Consider the following 25,455-nt stretch of genomic DNA (forward strand, 5'->3'; position numbering starts at 1 on the left):
CCCGAAGGATGGAAATATTTGAAACTCGGACTTGGGGGGAAGGGGTGCAAGGGCAACATAAGTAACCTAAACATCTGTACCCCTATAATATGCTGAAATAAAAAAAAAATGTGAAGGGATTTCCAGAGCCATCCAGGCAGAACTGTTTTTCGAACCTATGTCTTTCTGACTTCAAGTCTGAGGGATGGACACGCTTGAAGCTCTGATTCAGGTCGGGCAAAGGTAATATACGTAACCTAAACATTTGTACCCTTATAATATGCTGAAATAAAAAAGAAAAAAAAAATTTTAAAAAGCCTGCCTCTTTCTGCTATCCTACACCGGCTTTCTGACTACAGGTTGAAAGGAGGTGGAAAGTGAATAAGACTTTTGAAGGGAGGGAAGCTGTGCTTTCATGGTGAAGGACCAATACAATGAACTGCTGAAGTCTGCATCTTCGGGCAGAATTTAGGAGATTAGGAAGATCAAAGCCCCTGGGAGAAAAGAGAACAAGATGGGGGAGAAGGGAGTTTACATTTTGAATGGCAAATTACAGGCACACACTTAATTCAGCTGAAAAACTAAAGCTGTTAAGGATAAAGAAGCAACCAACAGTGTTATGAAATTATCTTGCTTCAGAACTCCTCTTGCTTCAGAAATCTAAACTCACACAGTTGTTTTCTGGCATAAAGTCCAGGAGATCATTTCTTATCTGAAACACTCACTTTTGTTCATATTCATAGGCAGTTCTGCTGACTATGTTGTTGGCTTAGCATAACACATCTGGTCAAGAGGCCTCATTTGAGCAAATCCGAATTGCCTAAAATGGTGTTGATTCACAAACCTGGAAAAACATGGACTCTAAATGAACAAGCATTGGGGCATATTTATTTTTCCTTTGTTTAAAAATGATTATATTCAGTGGAAGTGAAGGAACATCTGGGTCCAGATGTAGTGGATAGTCTCTAACACTGTATGGATGGAGGAGAAGCCCGACATGTGGGCCTCCCCTGCCTTTTTCTAAAACACTTGGCTCCTTCAGCAATATTGTCATTAACAAAAACCAAAAAAGAAACTTCCTGTTGACCTAAACTGAGTAGGTGTTAACTTCCCTTGGACTTCTCACTTTTCTACTTGGATCAAAAATCTCTATTATTAGAGATCTTCTTAATTAATTTAGAAAACAAAGTCGAGGAAGTGTCCCCAGAAAAGCATTCAATAAATAAAGAGGCTTCGTGCAGAGGTGAGCCAGCTTGTCCCTCCACCTTCTGCCATGTGAGGACACAGCAAGAAGGCCCTCAGCAGAGCAGATGCCAGCAACTTGATCCTGGACTTCTCAGTCCTCAGTTCTGTGAGGAAATAAATTTCTTTTGTTTGAAAGTTATCCAGTCTTAGGTAGCCCCATAAAACAGACTAAGACATTGATTTATAGCTCAATTTTCCCCATCCATGTTATAAGGTCTTTAAGGGCAAGAACCTTGTCTACAAGAAGTTGGGTTCAGAGAAGAAAACCTCCAAGGGAAGTATAGGTGTGACAGCAGGGGCTAGGCTTTGAGATTTTCCCGAAGGCTCTGGAACAGTGGATAGCTATCCAAACGAATTTTCTGGGGGCACTCCCTGATTCCTGCATCATGCCTTTCTATCAAACCCTTCCCCCTTCTATTCTTTCTTCAATTAGTTTACTCAATTCCATGGGAAGATTTTTCTCTCTTTTTCATATGCTCATCTTCCTTTCTATTCATTATGAATGGAATGACATTAGACTTTGAATTACCCTCCTATGACCCCAGCAAACCTTAAAGCTAATAGAGGGTTCTGGGTGACTATTACAGCTTAGAAGAGACAGTGTTGGAAATCCCTTCAAAGTCATCTAGTCAATTGCCTCATTTTACATATTTTATATATGGGGAAACCAAAGCACAGAGTGTGGGACTCTACTTGGAGACTCCACCAATATTTATACTACTTGGGCTAAGAGACAATAGCTTACTGATCAGCATGCTTCCTAATTTAGGGATACTGTATTTAAATCCATGTTTTAGTATAAGAAATTCCCCACATAGGAATAGACGTACACGAATTTAAATTATAAAACCCACCAGCTTTTACAATTATAAGCTAATTATAAGTTACATAGTTTGTGTGTGAATGTCCTAGATTCATGATTTGAGGGCTCCTATCAATTAATTCTCAGTAACAGATGCCTTAAAAATTCTAAATCCAATCTGGGAATAGGATCAATGTTGATAATCTATGTATCTACTAAACACATGCCTCAAAGTTAGCGTTCCTGGCCTCTACCCAGAAGATACCAATAGCACCCCCATTCCCAGTTGTGACAACTAAAAAATATCTCCAGACATTGCCAAATGTCACCTGGGAGGCAAAATCATCCTGGTTGAGATTCACTGGCCTACCATCACATGAGCACAGATGTTGATTAAATGTTTTTAATAATGATAAAGAAAATGAGAAAAGGGCCTCTTATTTTTATCATCCCTAGTTGGAATGGCTTCTCTGCTAACTCAATGCAAAATTAATAACTAGTTTTCAAAATCCTGTCGGCTTCATTTTACAAAAGATGATTTCTTGTCTTTGGGAAGACCATCCCTATATTGGGGCTGGAGTCTTTTAATCTATGCTTGCAACTGAACGGAGACGATTCCTAAAGCTGAGTGTGCCTTGCTGCATTCCCAACTACAAAGCTCAAACTACTGAGTTATTTTTTTAACTGTTCCATACTATTTATCTTAGGCTTTTGTGGTCAGAAGCCAGAGTTCTCTAAGATGTCTGAGTTGTAAAAACTCTCAAACTGGAATAAAAAATATGGTAGGTGAAAGAAAATTTCTCTCAACAGTCAGTTCTTGGGTTCATTAGTAAAGGAACCATTAAATACAAATACTAAATAGGTAAGAACATTTTTTCTCATTTTTTTCTCTATTTAGCTTAAGAATATTTGAAATAGTTGTATCTAGTGTTTGAAATATTTGTTTTTCTCTTTTTCATATGCTTTCAAGAGAAACCCCAACAAAAATAAACATAGCACAAAGAAAATGAAAGCTTCCAAAGTACATTTGGTTAGGTGAACCAATTAGTCATGTTTTGCTTAGATTTGATTAAATATGGAAAGAGAGTCACCAGATGTATTCCATACAATTCATGAATACAGCCAATATAAACAGTCTTATATAGTTCAATCAAAAGCACTTCTCTATTCCCTGATGGTGTTAAAGTAGTTCCTGTCCAAGGAGATTTGGGCGCTCTCCCCCAGTTCCTTTTCCTCCCTCCCTCTCTTTGTAGTTCCTAACACATGCTCCAGGTGGAAAATTTACATAGTAATCGAAGAAGTAAAGAAGAAACCACTCTCAATACCTACAGACAATATTTTAGAGTATTTCATTACAGTAGTTTTTCCTCTTCAATATTTTTATCAATGCATTCATTCATCAAAAAAGCATAGCTATGAATTGTGATCTTACTTTAAGTTTGGTAGCTGAATTTTTTTGTTGAACATTATATCATGCATGTTTTCTCAAAGGGCTAAATATTCTTCACAAAGATATACTATTACCTCCTTGTTTATGCTTGAAAAATACATGCTTTACTGAGTGTTTTTATGGGTTTTCTCTAAAAGTGCTAGCACTCATGGAGTTAAGCTTCTTTGATAGTTTAATTCAGTGTTTCTGTGACTTTTAAAATTAAATCTAAATTACTGTTTAAAAAAAGTCTCTAGTTTTCTATTTCTTAGATTTTCTTCTTTATTTTCTACATCAAAAGCAAACCTGAGATTTGGGAATTTGTAAATCACTTCTTGGTATGTATCACTGAAATGAACCAGACTATGGCTCTGCTGACACCTTCATTTCAGACTTCTGGTCTCTAAAATTGTGAGACAATAAATGTCTACTGCTTTGAGCCACACAGTTTGTGGTACTTTGTTACCAGTGCCCTTAGTAATTAATACAGCAATCAAATACCAACATGTAGTCCAAAATAGCCATGCCAACACTTCCCAGGACCCATATCCTATCTACCTTTGACTCTTAGGTATCTCTCTGCTCTATATTTGCCAAAGGAAGCCTGGCCGATAGTGGGGCAAAGGTGAGGGGAGCTGGTTGGTCAAGATTTCATCAGCCTTATCCAAACTCCCTCAGAGAGACAGTTATGTCTCAGTCAGTGCATGTCTTTCTCCATCCTCTGTTCCTTGACTTCTTGAAAATGACCTTCTAGATTTAGTTTCTTGGAGTTCTAAGAAGGCCTCCTTTTGAAAGGGAGGCGTTATCATAAAAGGCAGTAAACAATACTGGGGCAGGAACTGTTCCTCTGCCCAGGCCCCCATGCTGTTTTCAGGACTCGCTTCTCTCTCATCTCCCTCACGGCACCTCTGCTTTCCTCTGTCTGCTCCGTTATTCCCCATTCCTGATTGGCTGACGTGCACTATATTTTCCTGTCCAGATTCCACTGGGAGCTAGTCTCATCAGCCTAGCTAGTTCCCACCACCTTATTAGACAAAGCCTTTGCACCAGGCCCCTCAGGGGTCTCCTCAACCTATGGAGACTCCACCCCTTGTTCTTGGGTGACCCCAGCTCCAACCAGGTGGCCACCTCATGTCACCACAGATTCTCCTTCAAGATGATGTGTATGGGGTGTGGCCAACTAGGAGGTAACTCTGTACTTTGTAGGTTAGTACATTTGACAAGTCCAGCACAGGCCCTACATATGCTCTGGAAGTCTTTCCTTTATCTTAATTGCTTATTCTTAGTAGGTGTCATTTTATCTTTGGAAGTTGTGTGGCTGCTCTACATGAGAAAAGGCACAAAAGCAGAGCTTGGAACATCTGTGGGCTACTTCAGAGGCTATGCAATGGGAATAATAATGGTTCATACTAATAGCTAACTCTTGCAGAGAACTTTCTAAGAGGCAGACAGGCAGTCTTCTAAACACTTCACATATGTTAACTCATTTAATGCTCACAACAGCCATCTGAGGTGGACACCATTAATCTCCCCATTTTATAGCTAAGGAAAAACTGAGGCACAAAGTGGCCAAGGAACTTGCCCACACATGTGCATTAACAAATGGATAAGAAGGTATATGTAGGAGAAAATAAAATGAAATCCCTTGAAAAACAAAAACATTTAAACTGAATTTGTTGAGACATAGAGAGACACTGTGGTTTTGAGGCCAGAATGATCCAGCCGGGGCAGGATGGATCAGAAGCCCTTGAGATTGGGGGTGGGGAGGCTTGGCCAGGAAGCTCCCGCAGAATTCCACGTCCAGGGAAGGAATTCTAAACTTGAACAGTGGCAAAAGCAGTTGAGATAAGAAACAGGTAGATAGAATCTCAATGTCTTATAGAACTTCCTGAATAAAGAGAGCAGATGTAACTATCAGGGTTCAACAAGAGAAGAACCTGTAGGAAGGTGCCATGGGCTGAATCCCCCAGAATTTATATGTTGAAGCCCCAACTCCTAATGTGATAGAGTATTTGGAGGTGGAGTCTTTGGGAGGTGATTAGGTCCAGATGAGGTCATGAGAGTAGGGCCTCATTATGGGATTACTGCCATTATAAGGAGGGACACCAGAGAACTTCCTCTCCTCTGCTCTCTACTATGTGAGGGCACAGTGAGAAGGCACCATCTGCAAACCAGGAAGAGGGCCCTCACCAGAACCCGACAATGCTGGCACCTTGATCTTGACTTCCAGCCTCCAGAACTGTGAGAAATAAATGCCTGTTGTTTAAGCCACATGGTTTGTGGTATCTTGTTCTGACAGCCCGAGTAGCCTAAGACAGAGGGACAGATAACGGATCCATTTGTGGGAGATAAGGCTTATGCAACTGTGGGAGCTAGTGAAGCAATCTACAAAGATCAGCAATCTGGAAGAAAAGCTTGATGCTGTTGGTGAGACCAGTGCCCTTTGCTACAGAGGCAGCTGTCCATGCACTTGGCCCAGATCTTCCTTAGGGAAGCTGAGGGGGGCATCGGCAGGAACTAGAGGAACTGTGGTGCAGGTGCTGGCCTCATGCCAGTAGGTTGGTGACAATGTGCAGAAGTCCTGCACAAACCCTCAGAGTGTACAAGACATGACTTCTGCTTCAATTCCAATTTCCAAAATGAGCACAAAACGTCTTGGGTGCCCAACACTACCCACAACCAAATGGCAAAGGAAATGCTGGGAAACCTGGCCCTAGCTGAGCTAAGCTGACACGGTACAAAGCCAGCAGCGCAGCAGATGAGAAAGAGGGGACAAGTGAAGATGACTCCATGTTTTGTATGTGATCGACTAGAAAAATGGCAGTGATCCTAGGAGACATCGGAAGAAGATGGTGAGCTTAGTTTTGCTGACTGTAGTCTTGGGCGTGTATATGGAAACATACAGCAGGCAACTGAAGGTCTAAAGAGAGGACAAGACTGGAAATAGAGATGCAGGAGTTTTTAACCAAGAAGTGAGCAGTGAAGTCATGTACACTTCTCTATTCTCTATGCTCTTGAAGGAAATGATACAAAAAGAAAGAGCATGCAGACACAAAAATATTGGATCGTGTCCCTTTTAAAATCAAACTTTATTTTTTGTATGATTCATTCATTTAATGACCACTTATTGAACACCCATACGGAATCGTCATAGTGGTTCTAAGATAGAGAACCTAAGGTCCTACGAACAAAAATCATCTAAAAATGCCTCAGACCAAACTGTTAAAGGGTTTGTCTATGCTTTGGAAGTGCTTTGAACATTACAGTTGGAAGAGAAAGGAGAAGGCACTTAGGAGGATCAACATATGTGAGATATAAAAGTTGCTGTATTTTATCCTTCATTTTATAACAAGAGGTGATATCGTTTTTGGAATGGATGTACTGCTTTAAATCAGTGAGTTAAGAGAAAGATAAGATGATCACAAGAGAAAAAATATCACCAAGACATTTCTTTCTTGCTTTCCTCATCCCGAAGAGTTAGAGAAATTTCTATATTCAAGCTGCCAACTCAGCCTTGCCTGCCCCTACCTAAGCAGACCTAAGTAAGTCTGGCATCACATGAGTCTAGGATTGCTCTTGCTGCCTCTATACTTGGCACCTCTTCACACAGAGGCCCTCAGTCCCTCCAGCATCCTTCCAAGTTATGTTCTAGCCACAGCACACCTTTGGCAGCCTTGCCTAAGGACCATCCCATTTAGATGGAACCTTGACAATTTTTTCTGACCCTCTCCCTGGCACTAAAATTTGAGAGAGAGCTTTCTCCACTCCTGCCCATAAGTTTGAACCCCTGCCAATGAAGTGGGCCCCAATGTCCTTGTACTTCATTGGACCTTGTAATTTAGGCAATCAGTCACCCTTTTAGTCAGGCCTAGAGAAAAGAAATCTAAAATCAGTATCTTTAAATCTGCGGTCTTCAGATAGCCTATTTAAGAATCAAACGTAGTGTTGGTAAAAAAAAAAAATGCAGTATTTGTATTGCTGAGGAAGACTCTCTAATAGTGTGGCTTGGGAGCTTGCCTTTTTCACAAGCATTCTAGGCTATTCTTTGTACATTATAGTTTGAGACTACTGGCTAAGATCAAGCATAGATTACTTACTCCAGGGGTGCTCCCACCCCCCAAACGCTAAGCTTTGAGCCCCAGCCTGTTTCCCCACCAAGATTATTCTGAGTTTGTCATGATTTAGTTGATTTCTAAATTCATACTGTTCACAAAGTGTTGTTTTTAAATTATGCATAAGGTATCTTCATAAGTAAATGTTCATGTAGCATTGAACCATCATTGGAGTTGCCATCTGGTGGTCACAGTGGGGAGTGGCATGTTTTCCTGAGGAAATTATGGGCAACTTTGTAAAACTGGGGAAATTAAAAGAAAAGTTTCCTTGGTATCTTAAGGGATTGGCAATTAGAGCCTTTTTTATCTTTTGTGCTCTGAATTTTTCGTTATATTGGTAGAGAATTTTGACACACAGCTATGGAGTGTACTTTCACTTTCAAACAGGAATGATTTCAATTAGATGACCTAACCCAACAAACTTGTTCTGTAAAGGGCGAGATAGCACATATTTTAGGCTTTGTGAACCATATGGTCTCTGTTGCAATTACACAACTCTGCTGTTGTAGGATGACAGCAGCCACAGATAATATGTACACAAATAGGCATGGTGTGCCCCAATCAATCTTTGTTCATGGACCCTAAAATTTGAATTTCATGTCATTTTCACATGTCACAAAATATTATTTATATTTTTTCAACCATTTGAAAATGGAAAAAACATTCTCAGCTTGCAGGCCTTGCAAAAACAGGCAACAGGTAGAAGGTGGCCCAAGGTCCATAGTTTGTAGACACCTGGTCTAGCCTACATTAACTGTCCTCCTCATCACCTTCCTTCAGTATGACTGTGGAGGACACATACTGCGCATTTGTGCTAGGTATCTTTTGTTTGCATTTCAGTGTATTGAAAAAGTGTGCAGCTGCAAGACCAGTGTACCATCTAGTCTAGGAACTCTCAACCCTGTTGAGCCCTGGCAAAGATGATCACAAAAGCAAATAATAGATTGAGTAAAGGAACCCTATAAAAGACAGTTTGTTCTAAAGATGAGCTCACAGACAAAATTTACAAAGCATGTGAGGAAATCAAATGCCATGAGCAATAACAAGGAACTATAGATAATAGAATAATCTGATTTGATCATTGAAATAAAGGGGTCATAAATGAGTTAAACAGTATGGTGGACACAGCTAAACAGCGAACTGTGAATTTGGAGAGAAATCTAAAGAAAAGACCAAACTATGGTGCAGAAAGGCAAAGATACGAAAATTGCTAAAGAGAAGTTAAGAAATAAGACCGATAAATGGTAAGCTCCAACAACATACTATTAATTGGAGGTCCGCTGAAGGGATGGAGAGAGGTAATAATCAGAATAATAATGCCTGAGATATGTCCAGGAAATATTCTTCTAGGCATATGTAAACTTCATTTTAGTATAATGCAGTGCTTGAAAACGTGGACTTTGGAATCAGACAGATTTTGGTTTGATCATAGTTCCATCACTTGAAACCTGGGATCTTGAGCAAATAACTGAAGTCGGTTTTCTCATCTGTCAATCTACCTTACACAAGGAAATTGTGACAACTAACACAGGAGAGACTTAGCGTAGGGGCTAATTCTTGTTAGCCATTACAATTACTGTAGCTGAGAGGCACATAAGAGAATTCAGATAGAGTGTGGAATTGATTTTGGAACTAAGGTGACACCTCAGATCCCCTCATTTCAATTCTTACAGTATTCTCTCTCATTATGTTCTTGCATAAATCATTTTTACTTGTCTTTATTTCCCTCTCTGTCTCTCCTTTGAGTTTCTTTTTACTTTCCCTGATATCTCACACCAAGTCCCCGTCATGACCAGTCTCCCTAGTGAGAACCATCACTGTATCATTACTGAGGTATCCCATTGTAGTTGTTAGGCTGTATCTAGAGCCTCCAATATCACTTAGATATCTGGCTTTTCATATGTACATGGTGTTGTGTTTATGTATCATCTTGTCTTAAAGTTAGAGCCTCCTGGGACCTTTAAGAAATGAGAAGTCTATGTCATTTGGCCATTCCTGGGAAAGCAATTAAAAATAAAAATAAAGAGGAATAAAAATACATTTCTTTGAACACCGAGGGGCTTCTCATTCTTAAGTGACTTTCCTCTCTGCTCACGCCCCACCCACAACGTCCTCTATAAATTAAGATTATTCCTTTGCAAAAATAATCAACTAAATTTTTGTAGAATGATCATTGGAAAAAAGCGAGTTCATGCCACGATACCCTAATGTTAGCTGATAATAGGAACATGAGTTTGGGTCAGATTGAAACCAGTTCAATTCTTTGTTCATCATTGAGAATCAAATTAGCAATTAATGGCTTTGGTAGACTTGGGCCCTTCTTCTTGGCCTGGCTTCTTTTATACTTCACCTCATACATGGGGTTTAGACCTGGAAAGCATACTGTCTTTCTGAGCTTTGCAAATCAATTAGCACAACCCCAGAGAGAGAACTTCCCCAGCGCCTTCCATCTCCTCTCCTTTGCACTTCTGCTGCTTTTCCTCTCCCCTTACCCTCTTTTCCAAAGATAGTACACTTAGATGTTACATTAGTCAAGGGTATAATTTGGGATAGTGGGATATTGATTTAGTCTCACGTCCCTCCTTTCATAGCTGTGAACTTTGAGGCCTCTTGAAATGAGGTAGATTAAAATAGCAAGTGTATTTGCTTCCTATGGCTACTGTAACGAATTACCACAAACTCAGTGGCTTACCACAACACAAATATACTATCTTACAGTTGCAGAGGTCAGAAATCCAATGGGTCAGCAGGACTGTGTTCCTCCTGGAGGGTCCAGGGAAGAATTTACTTCCTTGCCTCTTCCAGCTTCTAGAGGCTGTCTGCATTCCTTGGCTCGTGGCTCTGCTTTTTTCTGATCTGATTCCCTCCTCATATCTCCTTCTTTGCATCAGACCCTCCTGCTTCTATCTTCTAAAGACCTTGTCATTACATTGGGTCTACCTGGATAATACAGGATCATCTCCTTATTTCATGAGCATTAAATTAATCATAGCTACAAAGACCTTTTTAACCAGTAGTGTAACATATTCACAGCTCCCGGTGATTAGAATGTGGACATTTTGAGGGGCCATTATTCTGCCTAGCACAGAAGTATTGGCTGTACTTGTCGTTGACGATATGTCTTCTATCAATGTCCCAGTACATAAGTAAAATATTTTATTGCCATTTAACTTTTTCCAGTTTGTCTTCTTCCCATCACCATTAATGTAGTTTCCATTAGGGCAAAGACTATTCCTTAGGAGCCTTTTGTTCCCTCCAAGGTCAGAACTTCACATGTGATAGGTGGTTGGTAATTTGGACCCAGTTTAATTTTGTCTAAGATTACATGACTTTATAGGATGATCCAGGTGTAGATCCCTGCTTTTTCTCCACGGAGCATACACATCAACTTCAAAAAATTTATAAGGGATAGTGCCAACAGCATATTTTTAAAATGGCTGTTGTGGGTAAAGAACAATGCATAAAATAAATATTTAATCTTTCTTATTAAGCTGCTTGAAATCAGTAATTCTCCTTTCTTTAACCTTGTGTGGTTTCTCTTTATTCTTCTACATGTTCTTTGACTGGTTGAGTCCCATTCATGAGCCAGTCTCTCACATGTAAAAAGTTAGTTTTTGTTATTACATACAAAACCTTAAATGATGCTTTATGGTGATGATGAGATATGGCCAAAAATGTAATATGACAATCAACATATGCCAACTGAGTGGATTCAATTTATGAAGTTTCCATATCATCAATGCTACTCATTACCCGGCCCCCAAGCATTCTGAAGTAAATGGGAAAAAATGGAGTCTTAGCAGTGATTGAAAATGTTCCCAAAGTTTGCATATACGCAAAATGGATTTCTGTACAGACCACCAGTATTTGGAGGGTCAATGAGGAATCATCTTTATACTTAAGGCACCCCAATTGCTCCCTTCCATCATTTTGACATATGAAATATTCGTAAGACAGATGAGCACCTAAACAGATTCTTGTCTGCTCAGTGTTAGTGGCTGATATAAACTAATGTTGAGCATCTACTTCCTTTGAGAACCATTTTAAGTATGTTAAATATATATAAGATGCCCTCCCCTTTGTGTACAGAGATGCTTTTACTGACCCCTGTCACCAAGGGGGCAGTTGAGGATAAGCAGTGGCACTGATTCATCATTGTCTTCTTGCTCCTTCCCACTTGTGACTAAGGTATGAATTTTTCAAAGATGAGCTAGGATCCACAGGTAAGGAATAAAGGGAAATATACCAGTCCCTAACATATCAAATACAGAACTTTAAATTCACTAACACCATAACAAATGATAAAATAAAATACAAACAAAGGAATAAAAATATGCTCAAAATCAGCTGTTAAGGCCTGTCAGTGCGTATGTGTGTATTCATGTGGATGGATACGTCTCACAAACAAAAGCAAAAAAAATAAATTTTATATCAAACTAAAAAGCTTCTGCACAACAAAGGAAACAATAAACACAGTGAAGAAACAACTTACAGAATTGGAGAAAATATTTGCAAACCATACATCTGATAAGGGCTTAATATACAAAATATATAAGGAACTCGAACTCCTCAATAACAAGAAAATAAATAACCTGATTAAAACATGGACAAAGAAAAAATAAAACATGGACAAAGGACCTAAATAGACATTTCTCAAAAGAAGCCATGCAAATAACAATAGGTATGTGAAAAAGTGCTTACTATCACTAATCGTTAGAGAAATTAAAACCACAATGAGATATCATATTACATCTGTTAAAATAGCTATTATCAAAAAGATGAAAGATAAGTGTTGGAAAGGATGTGGAAAAAAGGGAACCCTTGTACACTTTTGATGGAAATGTGAATTAGTACAGCTATTAGAACAGTGTGGAAGTTCCTAAAAAAATTAGAAATAGAACTACCATATGACCTAGCAATCTCCCTACTGGGTATACATCCAAATGAAAGGAAATCAGTATGTGGAAAAGATATCTGCCCTCCCATGTTCATTTCAGAATTATTCACAATAGCCAAGATATGGAATCAACCTAAATGTTCATGGACAGATGAATGGATAAAGAAAATTTGGTATATATGCACAGTGAAATACTATTCAGCCTTAAAAAAGGAAATTCTGTCATTTGCAACAGCATTGATGAATCTGGAGGATATAATGTTAAATGAAATCAGCCAGGTGCAAAAAGACAAATACCACATTATCTCACTTTTATTTGGAGTCTAAAAAAGTTGAACTCATAGAAGTAAAGAGTAGAATGGTGTTTACCAGGGGCCAAGGAGTTGGGGGGTGGGTGGGAAGTTGTTGGTTAAAGGGATACAAAATTTCAGTTAGATACAAGGAATAAGTTCAAGAGATCTATGGTACAACCTGGTGACTATAGTTAATAACAATTAATCATATTTTAAAAATCACTAAGGGTGCAGATTTTAAGGGGTCTCACCACAACAAATGATAAGTATGTAAGGTAATGTATATGTTAATTAGCTCAATTGAGTCATTTCATAAAGTATATATATTTAAAAACTTCATGTTGTCCATGATAAATATCCTGGATGGAGCTGGAGCCCATTCGTCTAAGTGAAGTGTCACAGGAATGGAAAAACAAGTACCATGTGTACTCACCATCAAATTGGCACTAATTGATCAACACTTATGTGCACATATGGAAGTAACATTCATTGGGTGTCGGGCAGGTGTGGGGCAGAACGAGGGGATGAGTAAATTCACACCTAATGGGTACAGTGTGCACTTTCTGGGTGGGGGATGGGCACGCTTGTAGGTTTGACTCGTGCCGTGCAAAGGCAATATATGTAATCGAAGTGTTTGTACCCCCATAATATTCTGAAACTTAAAAAAATTGATTTAATTTAAAAAAAGAAAAAGAAAAAATTAATTCACAGAGTTCTATCAATTAATGATTATAAAGAATCCAACCAAGAATGATGACAATGGTGCTGAAAATCAAGGCAATACCGTCTGTGTGAATATCTGCACAGATAAAATGGGCTTAGCTGTAGAGTTCTCTTCACATTGCTTCAAGGGTCCTCAGCTCGGGCTGCTTCTGCAGGGCCCTGTTGTCCAAGTATGTCACTACTCAAAATTCAGCCTTTTCCTGAAAAACCCCTTATTCTAAGATACCAGGCCAGGTTTCCGGGGTGTATGTTACCATCCCCTAAATGGAATTAATCAAAGGTTAGTAAGTGCCATTTTGATAGCCAAGAACTCATCACAGGTGTGCTTTCTTTTCCACTGAATTAGAGACAATTTTGAATGATTTGGGGCCCTGCATTCTTACAAATAAGTCTGACTTTTGAAGAAAATGTAAATGAAGGTAGCTTTTTTTCTACTATTAATATCTATTCTTGGAGATATTGTTTCCACTTCTCTTCAATTCCCAAGCTATGTTCCATTCTGGTTCATCTTCCACATTAACTAATAAATAGAGTTAGCTGAGTAAGTTGCTTAATGTGGAAACTTGCGGAGAATATTCATGCACAATGGGAGGCAAAACATCTGAAGGCGGTGGCTCCAACTGTGAAATGACAAGAGGCAGGGCTGGCAACAGGGCCCAGGTTCCTCTATAGAATCCCTGAAACTATCCCATGCTTTCCATCCAGGGCTACCTCTTCCCCTGGTCCTTGAAAGCAGTTATCAAAAGCTGGACTGGTTCAATTTTTAATGTACCTCTAGGAAAATCCAGTTAGAAGAATTACTTTCTTCTCTGACCTATATGTCAGAAATGCAAAACACGCAATTTCATACATTTTGAAAAGTTGTGAAATTCTTTCTTTGTTCCAACTACCTTCCTCATTCTCTCATTGGACCTGTTTTTTCTCTAAAAGAAAATGACATCTGGAAGACTAGCTGGCTTGTGCAGATTCGAACATCTGTAAGCCAGGTTGGAATGGATCCTGTTCTGTAGCAAACTCCAGATCAATTCATTTGAAGTGAATTGAGCAGAAAATCCATGAGGAAAGGGGATTGTGCAGGCCATGGAAGTCCCAGAAGAGGTTAGATGTCTGTTTTCTGTTCTCTCTGGCTACCTCTCTTTCTCCTCAAATTTCTCCATTGTTCTCTTCTGCCCCTCCTCCTTGCTCCTGTTTCTAGTTTTAGAGCATCGTATTATAGTTTAGTGATAATGAAGGCTTTATTCTAGGAATGATAGTTATTTTTCAAATGCTTTGTGTAAAAAATTCTTACCTTATGAATTTTCCCCTTCTGTGCACACCTTAGGGTATGATGGCTCAGACCAGGGTTTCTCAACCTTGGCACTGGTGACATTTGGAGATGGATAACTCTCTTTCATAGGGGTCTTTTCTGTGCACTGTAGGATGTTGAGCAGCATCCCTGGCCTCTACCTACTAGATGCCAGTAGCACCCTCTCTGCCTCCCCCATTGTGACAACCAAAAATGTCTCCAGACCTTGCCAAATGTCCCTGGGGGTGGAGGGAGCTCAAAACCATCCCCAGTTGAGAATCAATGATTTAGAAGAATATGCATTTCTTATTTCCTTAGGATTACAATGAATATAATTAAAATATAAAATTTCTATTAAAAGTCTTGTATTACAGCTGAATATTTTAATTCTTAGGTTGGAACTAGTTTCACATCAATTCAAGCATCCTTAACAGTCTTTCTAGTCTAATTAATATTAGCTCTTATAATGTTAAGATATTGTCATATAAAGTTCATGTCAGCATCAAGCTTGAGGCTCATACATGCTTGAGCCACAGTCCTAATTACCATTTCTCCTATTGCTCACTCTTGTATATCAACCTATGTGACAGTCGCAATTGCAAAATCTGGACTTCCACCCTGCTCTTTGAACATAACCCCATCTTCTATTTTCCATTCTGCTTCATTCTCAACTTTCGTTTTGTTCTCCAGCCAATTTCTCCTTTTTCCCAGGGTTCCATCAAGAATCCCTGCTGTCTTGGGTTTAAGCAGCCCATTATATGGAACAGTATCAAAGGCTTTCTGAAAATTGAGATTATCTATGTTGCATGCATTACCATTTTCCAATGTGTCTGTAAGCAGCTCCAAAGTATACAAAAGAGCCAGTTAGAAGTTAGATAGATAACATCTTTCTACATAAAACCCCCTCACTCTTTGTCTTCCTGAGGCCAAAACACCCATATGAAAGGAAGAAAGATACTTGTTGAATATGTTCTGAATGCATTCCAAATATTTGGATGTTTGGCATTATGTCAACAGCCATCTGGAAGGCTGATAAAATTTTTCTTCTGCATACTTTGGGGGTGTGTAGCCAGAGCTTCTATGTCTTCTTGGAATACTATTGACTGTGGCTGGTTCAGAGTTAACTAACATGTATTGACCCCTTACCAAATGCCATGTATATTTGATCTTCATGAGCATCACATGAGGTATGTGCTTTTGTTCCCATTTTACACATAAGAGAAATGAGTCTCAAAGACAGAGGTCACAAAATAAGTGGCAGACTCAAATTTGAACTTGGGTGTTCTGACTTCTACTCCAGTTTCCCTCCTCTTACAACGTAGAGAAAGAGCACAGAGTCCTGTGCCCAAGACATGAGTTTTAATTCACATTAAGTAACTCTGTCCTCACTATTCCAAATGTGATTTTGGACCAGTAACTTCAACAATAACCATGTGTTTTTTAGAAATGCAGACTCCTGAGTCCCACCCAGGATCTACCAAATCAGAATCAACATTTCAACAATACTCCTAAGATGATTTCTTTGTACACTAAATTTTGATAAGCACTGCTGTTCAGCTCTATGAATATGGAAAGATAATCAATCACCCAGTTGGGTCACTATGCTGCATCCCCTCGCAACACTGGGTTCCCCAGCAGTTCAGTCTCTTTGTGTTCCCCTCCCTACCTTCCACCACTGTGCTACTCTTACCTCCTCCTACGGTACTCTTCTGGCATCCTGCCTCATATTTTAGGCCAGAAAAGACCAATAGGTTTTAACTCCTTTGCCAACACAAAGTGGAATTCACAGTGGTTTCCCAAAGCTTTGTGTTGAGCACGATTCTGAGGCTCTATCTGGCTGAGGCTGGTAAGGGTCTGATGTTTGCCATGGGTATGGGAAGTGGAAGAGGAAAGCATGCATACCTTGGATTTGCCATTCTTGTTCTGGACATTCCTTTTCCATTTTTTTTTCCACTTTTTATTATCAATACTTATGTATTTATTACCTCATTGTCTCAAGTAAGTAGAGAAAATCTGATGAGCCTATTTCAGCTAATGGTTGATCAGTGACAATGAATTATTTATAATTCTCAAGTAACTGTATTTTGATAGGGTCCTTAATTCTTTGATACAAAAGCAAAATTAATGGCAGAATTTTGACTCATTGGGCCTTTTGTCATTTTAAAATTCTATTCCATTCAATAAACTTAGGATCATAATATGCTGGTGGGGACCTCAGCTTCCTCGTCATCTTATAAATTGGCAGTATTGGTGAGGAAGGGTGCCCTTGTGGAAAAATATAATGGACCAGTTCATGTCCATCAACACCACCAAGGAGAAAGAAGCAAGATCTGCTGAAGGGGACAAGAATGGATGGTTGCGTGGGACAAATGACCAGGTTACAGAGACTGGCCCCACCAAGAGCAGTTCGGCAACTCAAAGCCAGCTGTGAAGAGCACTGGCAAGCCACATCAGACCGAGTGACTGTAATTACAGACCACATTTGCATAGAGTTCTACCATGTACAAAACACTTTCTCATTTTCTCTATTGATTGATCCTCTGAGTTCTTTTGCCAAACTTACTTATAGTCAATATTTTTAGATTTCCCATACATTTTTACTAGGGTTAGGGTCAGGATCACTGAATCATTGAGAATCCTAATTCTATTCCAGGAAATGAATGGATAAACTGTATGTAAATAGTAATAGACACACAGGGGCCATAATGACTATTAAAGGCCAAGTAATGTTTACACACAGCCCTTCCCACCAGGGATATATGAGAACTTAGCTAGGCCTGTATGGAATTGTGCCATCTGCCCATTTGCCCATCCAGCCAAGCAGTCAACAGACATTTGGGGGTTTACACAACTACAAGGAACCAGCACTGCACCAGGGCCAGAGGAACGAAGATGACTAAGACAGTTTCTTCCCTCTGGGAATTCACATTCTGCCTTGATTCTGCTCCAGATTCTTCTTTTGTCATTGGGATGTCATATGTTTCTCTTTTCCTTGCTAATCCACATCCACGCTAATAATGAGTTCCATGTAAAGACATTTGCTTCCTTTTATCTGGTTTGATTCATCAATGGTAGAGTTCTATTTCTTAGTCTTTAGTTCATCAACATTTAGCTTCTAAAGTACAGACACCTTCTTTGAAAATTTATTTTTAATTACATGATGACTACATTACATGATGAATGCATTCTCATTTATAAGACAGTCACCCATATGGCTTCATTAAAAGTCACCTTTGATATTTTTGCCAACTGTACCCAGTCCAAGGCTCCTTAACAGAGGTGATGACTGTCCTCAGTCATTCTGGACTCTTTAGCATCCCTCTAGCAATGTCTGTTCCTATTTGTATCTCACCAAACACCAAAATACACCTGGCTTGGCTAATGTTGTCTATTTGTCAATACCTTCTACAAAATGCTTTCCCTGACTGTGGTTAGAGAATGGTAACACTCTCTGGAATGAAGGAGGAGGGGATTGGAGGCTACAGGAGATATCTCCGGAACTAAGTGTTCCCTGGAAGATTCTCCTTTGCTATAGCCTTTAGCGAGCTTGTCATTTTCATCTCTGAAGATGGCCCTGAGTAGCAATATGGGCTGTAGTCAAAAACAGACCCCGGTTGCACAGCTCTGCCTTGTTTGACCATATTGTCACAGCCATGCTATTTTAGGGTAGGCTTTGGAAAGGTAGTAAGTCAGATGGCATGGGTCTCAGCTATACTAGGTGCCCAATTTCAGGACTGGGTAGCTAAATTCAAGACTGCATTAGCCAGTGTTTCTCTCCCTTCTCCTTCTCTCCCTCAAGTTAAACTCAGTTATGATTCTCTAATGCCTTATGTTTCCTTACCTTTGGAAATGTCTTGCTGCCCTTTTTCCCTTTTGTCTGAGAGTATTTCCTTTTAATTTTTCCTTACTTGAGAACTAGAGCAACACTAGAACTTTTCCAGTGTTTGCAGAAAGGTGTTGTATGTCAAATGATGCAAAGAGTCTAAAAGATGAATAAGGCAAGATTGCCAGATGAGATCTGAGGGCCAAGGTTCTATGGCAGGCTCCTTCCTTCCATCTCTTTCAATAATGCTCTGGTCACGTGCAATGAGATACAGTTTTAGAGTTATAGGAGAGGGATTATCTGTAAGTAGATTGTGTTTGTGTTTTTTACTTTATAAAACTTTATATAAATATATCCAATTGAGATAGGCTTGCATATTATATTGTCTGGAATGGACTCATAATACCAGTAGTTATAACAAGGTCGGTAAACTTGTTAAATTTTTGGAGCTACATTGTTGCTGCCTTCTCTACCCTATACCATGTATTAATTTCACATTGCTGCTAAAACAAACTATCGAAAACTTAGTAGCTTAAAGCAAGATACATTTTTACAGTTCTGGAGGTCAAAAGTCTGAAATGAGTCTTAAGGGGCTAAAATCAAGGCATTCCTTGGTTCTTGGCCCTGTCTTCTATCTTCAAAGTGCATCGCTCCAATTTCTGCTTCTGTCATTCCATCTCCTTCTTCTTCTTTCACCTTCTTGCTTCACTCTTATAAGGACCCTGATGACATTGGGCCTGCCCACTTCTGTACACTCAAGTCTAGAGGTCAAGAGAAGGCTACTACTGAACACACGCGAGTAATAAAGATACGAAAAGCAACTGAAGCCATATTGGAAGATGGGATGCTGCACAGAGCAATGGTTCTTATTATTTTTTTTTTTGAAAATCTAATGAACCCTAGGATTTTTGCTTCAGAAAAATGCAAACTCAGGCACAAATTCACATACAATTTCAGGGGTTTAAGTACTCTCTAGGCATTCATGGATGCTAGCTTAAGAACTCCTGATATATAGTTATCGAAGAAAACTACTCAGTTGGATCCTTACTTCACATCTCTCACCAAAATACATTCTGATGGCTCACAGATTGGATTGTAACAAAAGAAAAGAGTTTAAAAACAATCTTGAGGTGATAAAGGAGTTTCTAAACATAAGACAAAATCTCCAATACATGAGAGAACAGACTAACAAATTCAACCATGTAGGAATGCGTGTGTGTGTGTGTGTGTGTGTGTGTGTGTGTGTGTGTGTTCTGCATGGAAATAAAACCATAAACAAAATCAAAAGGGAAACAACGAAATGAGAAAAATTTTGCAACTTATATCAAAGCCAAAAGGCTAATTTTCTTAATATTATATTCTTAAGTTCATAAGAAAAAGACCAATAGATTAATTCAATATATGTGAAGAGCAAGTTCACAGAAATTGATATAACAACTTTTTTAACAAATGAAAAGATGCACAATTTCATGAGAAATACTATTTTCAAATATTAATTTGAAAAGTATCAAGGCAATTGAGCACTGTCTTGGTGAACAGAAAGGAAGAATTCCATACATACACTACCACTGGGAATGCAGTGTGTACCACCTCTAGCCCAGTGCTCATCAAACTGGAATGTACGCACGAGTTACTTGGGGATCTTGTTAAAATGCAGATTCTAGTTCAGGCAGTCAGGGGTGGGGCCTGAGATTTTTGCACTTCTAACAAGCTTCCAGGTGAGGCCAACACTGCTGGTCCACAGCCCAAACCATAGTCTGTGTTACAAGCTCTAGTAATTTGCCAAGACTTAATAAATTTTTAAATGAACGTCTCTCTTAAACCATCAATACCATTTCTAGGAAGTTATCCTACTTATATTCTTACATATGTTCAAAGATATTTTTTGTGAGATTGATTGTTAAAACAAAAGATAGTAAGCCACATACATGTCTGTCATAAGTGTGCTAGCACTTTCTTACCTCCTTCTTTATTTGTACTCTATATCTACAATGGTTTAGAATTATGGTCCCCAACCCCCTGGGCTGCAGCCCATTACTGGTCCGTGGCCTGTTAGGAAATGGGCCACGCATCACCGCCTGAGCTCCACACCACACAGCCCCCCAGGAACCACCCCCATCCCCAGTCTGTGGAAAAAGTATCTTCCATGAAACTGGTCCCTGGTGCCATAAAGTTTGGGGACTAAAAACAATATATGTCAGATTCTTGTGTAGCTAGGATTTGTGACATGATTTAATCAATGAGCTGTACATGTATGAAATTTAAGGTAGAAATGACACATGTTCCTGATGCTTTAGAGTCTGAAAAGGAAAGTGAAGCAGACAGGAGCATTTGCAGCAGCTGGACTCTACATGCCAGAGCCTGGTCACTCGCTACCTGGGCATGAGCCTCAGTTGTGGCAGCATAGTAACAGCAGCAGTAGCAGCTTCCTGACTTTGTGATCACTGCAATTATGGTGTGACTTTTAAATCATTAGCCCAGTGGCAACCTTCTGGATTTAGCCCTTGAATTGCTTCCAATGAGTTTCTAAGCACCTAATTTCCTGTATTAAAACCATTTCTACGTAAAATACCTAGAGTATTTTCTGTTTTCTATATATAACCTTGAATATCTTAATTATTATATTTTTATCCAGACACCAACTTGCACTAGAATACACATAGCCTTGAATAAAACAGTATTTGGCACCAAGATGGAAAAATAAGATTAGTTATCTAACCTGTTTGTGTCTCATGGCAGTGATAACCTGAACACCATACTGGTTTGTATCCTTCCACCATATAAATAATCCTAACCAGCTGAAATACTATCCAAAAGCAAAGGGAAAACAAAATGCTAAATGAAGAAAGAAATTTATAAACACCAAGTACAACCTCATGATTAGTTGTGAAATCGAGGAATATAATAGCTACATATATTTTTCCTTACCATTTTATTCATATACCTTTATATATTAACCAAATTCCTTTTCTCCCTCTTCCCTTCTACTATTATTTTATGTCATGATATTATAAGTAGTGGTTATTTTTAGAATTTAGTCCTTGAATTACAGGATATGATAGTTCAATTATGACTAATTTAAAAGAGTAATTAAAATCACCCAGAGTTAGAATCTGCACCTGATGGAATTGGTTCTCTTTTATGGGGAGAGGGTAAAAGCATTTTCACTTGTATAAGGTATACTCATATTACATAAGGCATGACCATGTTGTTGCAATTTAAGGACAGGTGGAAGGCTAGGTATTTATGCTGAATAGCCAAGAGGGTGGACGGTGTTGCTCAATCAGCCTTTGGTATCCATTTCCACTCTTCTTTCTGTTTTATTTAGGTTTTCCCATGAGTTGCTCTAATACAAGTGAGGCCAAGCTGAAAAGTCCAGACTGAAAGTAAGATAAGGGCTATTTCTGTGATATCATGCAGTATACATACAAAGCCAAATAGATGTAAGTATAGATAACTGTTGGTTTCCACCTTCCAGAGTCTACCCACCAGCTTCATGGTATGAGACAGACGTGCCATTTGTGGCCATGGTGATAGCAACTTCCAGATTTCTGGATCTCTGGATGATGTCTATGATTGTGTAACTTTGAAATCAGCTATCTAGTGGCAACCCCATGATTTCTACGTCTTCGTTTCTTTCAATGACTGCATCTTACCTAATTCCTTTTATTAAAACTTTTTATACCAGAAATCAAGTGAATTTCTACTTCCCACATTAAACTCTGACTGATACAAGAGGGCTGGGTAAATAAATTATGGTGCATCCATAGGTAGGTATAATCTATAACTGTGGTCCCCAACCCCCAGGCCACAGCCCAGCACCCATCTGTGGTCTGTTAGGAACCAGGCCACGCATCACTGCCTGAGCTCTACCTCCCCTGCTCCCTGCCCTCCCCATCCATGGAAAAATTGTCTTCTATGAAACTGGTCCCTGGTGGCCAAAAGGCTGGGGACTGCTGCTCTATATTCACACAAACATAAGATATAGCTCTATATGCACATATATGTGACAAGCTACATGATACATTATTAAATAATAAAAGCAAGACATAATAAAATATGCATATAGTACCTTTTGTGTGTATATGCCTATATATACATAGAATATCTCTGCAATAATACATGAGAACCCATAACAAATTCCCCTACAAAGAGAAATTGAATGGCTGGGAATAGAATGCAAAGGACACTCTTCATTTGACACCCTTTGGAATTTTTACCAACTGAGCATATTATATCCCAAAATGTTTCTGGAAGAAATTAAAAACAACTTCTGGCATAAAGTGAGAAGAAAAGAAGGGCTAAAAGAAAACCTTAAGGACTATCCATAAATAAAGGAAGAGGAGCACGCAAAGGAAACTGAAAAAGAGTGCACCAAAAGCTTGGAAAAAGAATGAGAAAGATGGAGAAACAGAAGCAAAGGAGGTTGAGTGTTTCAGGAAAGCGAGAGCACCTGGGCAAATGCTGCGAGAGGGCCAAGGCAAAACTCTGTTGTCACTTGGGTGAGCACCAAGGTCATCAGAGGTCTTGGTGAAAGGAATTTTAATGGAATGCACCCTGCACCCCTCTGAAGAATATGTGCAAGTTATTGGATTGAACAAGGGGACGCAGCATTCTTTTTTTAAAGTTTGTATTGCTTGTTCAAATATACAAAGTCAGTTCAGATGGACTTTAAAGATTCAAATCAATTTGGAGACCCCTACACACTGATGGATTATCTTAATAAGCTGTTGTGATGAAAAAGCCTCTATATTGCTTGCTACAGGAAATGAAATCACTAGGTGAAATTTAGAACACACCTGCTAACATAACTTCCTAAGGAAATAGTTTAGTTATCCAGCAGGATCTGGCCTTTTACCTCCAGATTATAAGGACAGTGAGAAAGGATTAGTATGGTAAAATCTTTAATAGGCTGATGAGTGCTAGTAGTTTGGAGGGTCACATGCATGGATACCTTCAGTTTACATATGGAAAATGAGAGGTAAAGGATTGAAGTGCTCTCAAGGCTGAAGGAAGCATCATTAGCAGGATAAGGCCATGTCAGGGGTTTTAAATTTATTTTATTTTAATTTGTATCACTAAACTCACAAGAAAGCCCACAATATTTATTTTTTTCTAGAATAATTTACTAAATAACTCAGAGCAATTTATCAGGCACAGTTTTTGCCCCCTGGAACTTAAAATCTAGCATAAACAACATAGATGTGGATTTAAATTGGCATAAACAGCATAAAATTTAAATTAGTATACAAGTTGAAGATATATATATATTTTTTTCATTCCATAAGCTTTATCATTCTTGCTTGTGAAAGAACTTAAAAATTAGAACATACCTTTTGGTGTTTTCGTGCTTCTTTTGGGATGTGTACTCGTCTCAATTCTGTAAGAAACCTGTCTGTAAAATAACAAGTACTCATTTAAAAATTGCCACAAACATATTATTAAGCTAAGTGAATATTTAGGTCTAATTGAAGTGATACAGTTTAAACAATGAGTAAGGAATCCTTGGCTTGTCCCAAGTGCTATTTTACAACATCGGTTTGTTATAATCCTAAAAATTGTTTTTTAAACATTGTTGAATGAAAATTTTAAAAGATTTCCAAAAAAGGGAAGTTTGATGGCACAAATATATCTGGTCAGAGACACTGTCTTTATAGGGAATCTAGTAGCTTTCTGTTTATAAAATTAATCCAGCGTTATTTGTATTTTTTTTCATTTGGGATATAAACAAGGAAAAAATGGCAGACAAGATTCAATACAGGAAACTATAAAGTTGTCGTTTAACCTATCAATCTCAGTAAGAAGATCCCAAGTGTGTTCAGTATGTTTATAAGATAAGAGACTCAGGTTAGCCACAATCCAATGTAAGGATTTAAGAAGCACAGCAAGCTGATGTGACATCCTTGACCACATTTTTCCATTGTCAACTGGGCTCAAAAAGGCCACGTGGAGTGTTAAGCAATTCCTGAAGCTTCCTCTGATGTCTAGACTTTAGCCAAAGTAGGGTTTGTTTGCACTTTCTAAACCTTTGCACATGCTTTTCCTGTTTGGCTCTACAATCAACTTTTTTTCACCAACTCCTTATCTTTCAGCACAATATCTCCTTCAGAAAACCTTTCCTTGACCCTCCGACATGAAGTTGTTTGCCCCTGCTATGTGCTCTGATAGCACTCTGTCCTTCCTTTTTCATTGCATTTTTTTTCTTCCATGAGTTAGTAAATCCATCAGTCTACCCAACCAGTCTCAGCTTCACGAAGCCAGGGATTACGCTCTTGTGCTGCCATCGCCTGAGTATCTCCTTCAGTGTCTGGTGCCTACTAAATACTTTCTGGATGAATTAATGATCAAAATGACCACATTGCAGAATTCTCTTTCTTTTTCTTAGTGTCTCTCAGTCACTGTGTTTCTCCTCCTGGTGCACCCATATCTTTTATAATGCAGAATTTACTTTACAGATTCATTGCAATGTAAACTTTTCTCCTTGGTATAAAAGTACCGCTGCATAGAAAAGGCGCAGGTCTCTTCAGGACTCTCAAATTCTGAATTACACTCACCATAAACTTTTATGGGTTCATTTCAGTATTAGACCAGGAAACTTTACATATGTCTTGTTTTGTACCTTTTCATGGGTCTGTCTGTTTAAATATTTATGGCTGCAGAAAACGAAAGTTTTGAAAAGAGTGTTCATTTCTACTCTGGGGCTTTAACATTTGACAAAGTTCAAAAAGGATCCAAGGAGCAGAAGAAAGTAGAGGTTGATGATGAGTATGATGGCGATGATGGTGACAGCAAACAATTATATGTCCTAGGTATTGTTCTAAGTACTTTATAGTATGTTATCATCTAATCTTCTGAACAGTCCTGAGT

The sequence above is a fragment of the Propithecus coquereli genome, unplaced genomic scaffold (genome assembly GCF_000956105.1).
Source record: "Propithecus coquereli isolate 6110/MARCELLA unplaced genomic scaffold, Pcoq_1.0 Scaffold548, whole genome shotgun sequence".
NCBI classification, from domain to species: Eukaryota; Metazoa; Chordata; class Mammalia; order Primates; family Indriidae; genus Propithecus; species Propithecus coquereli.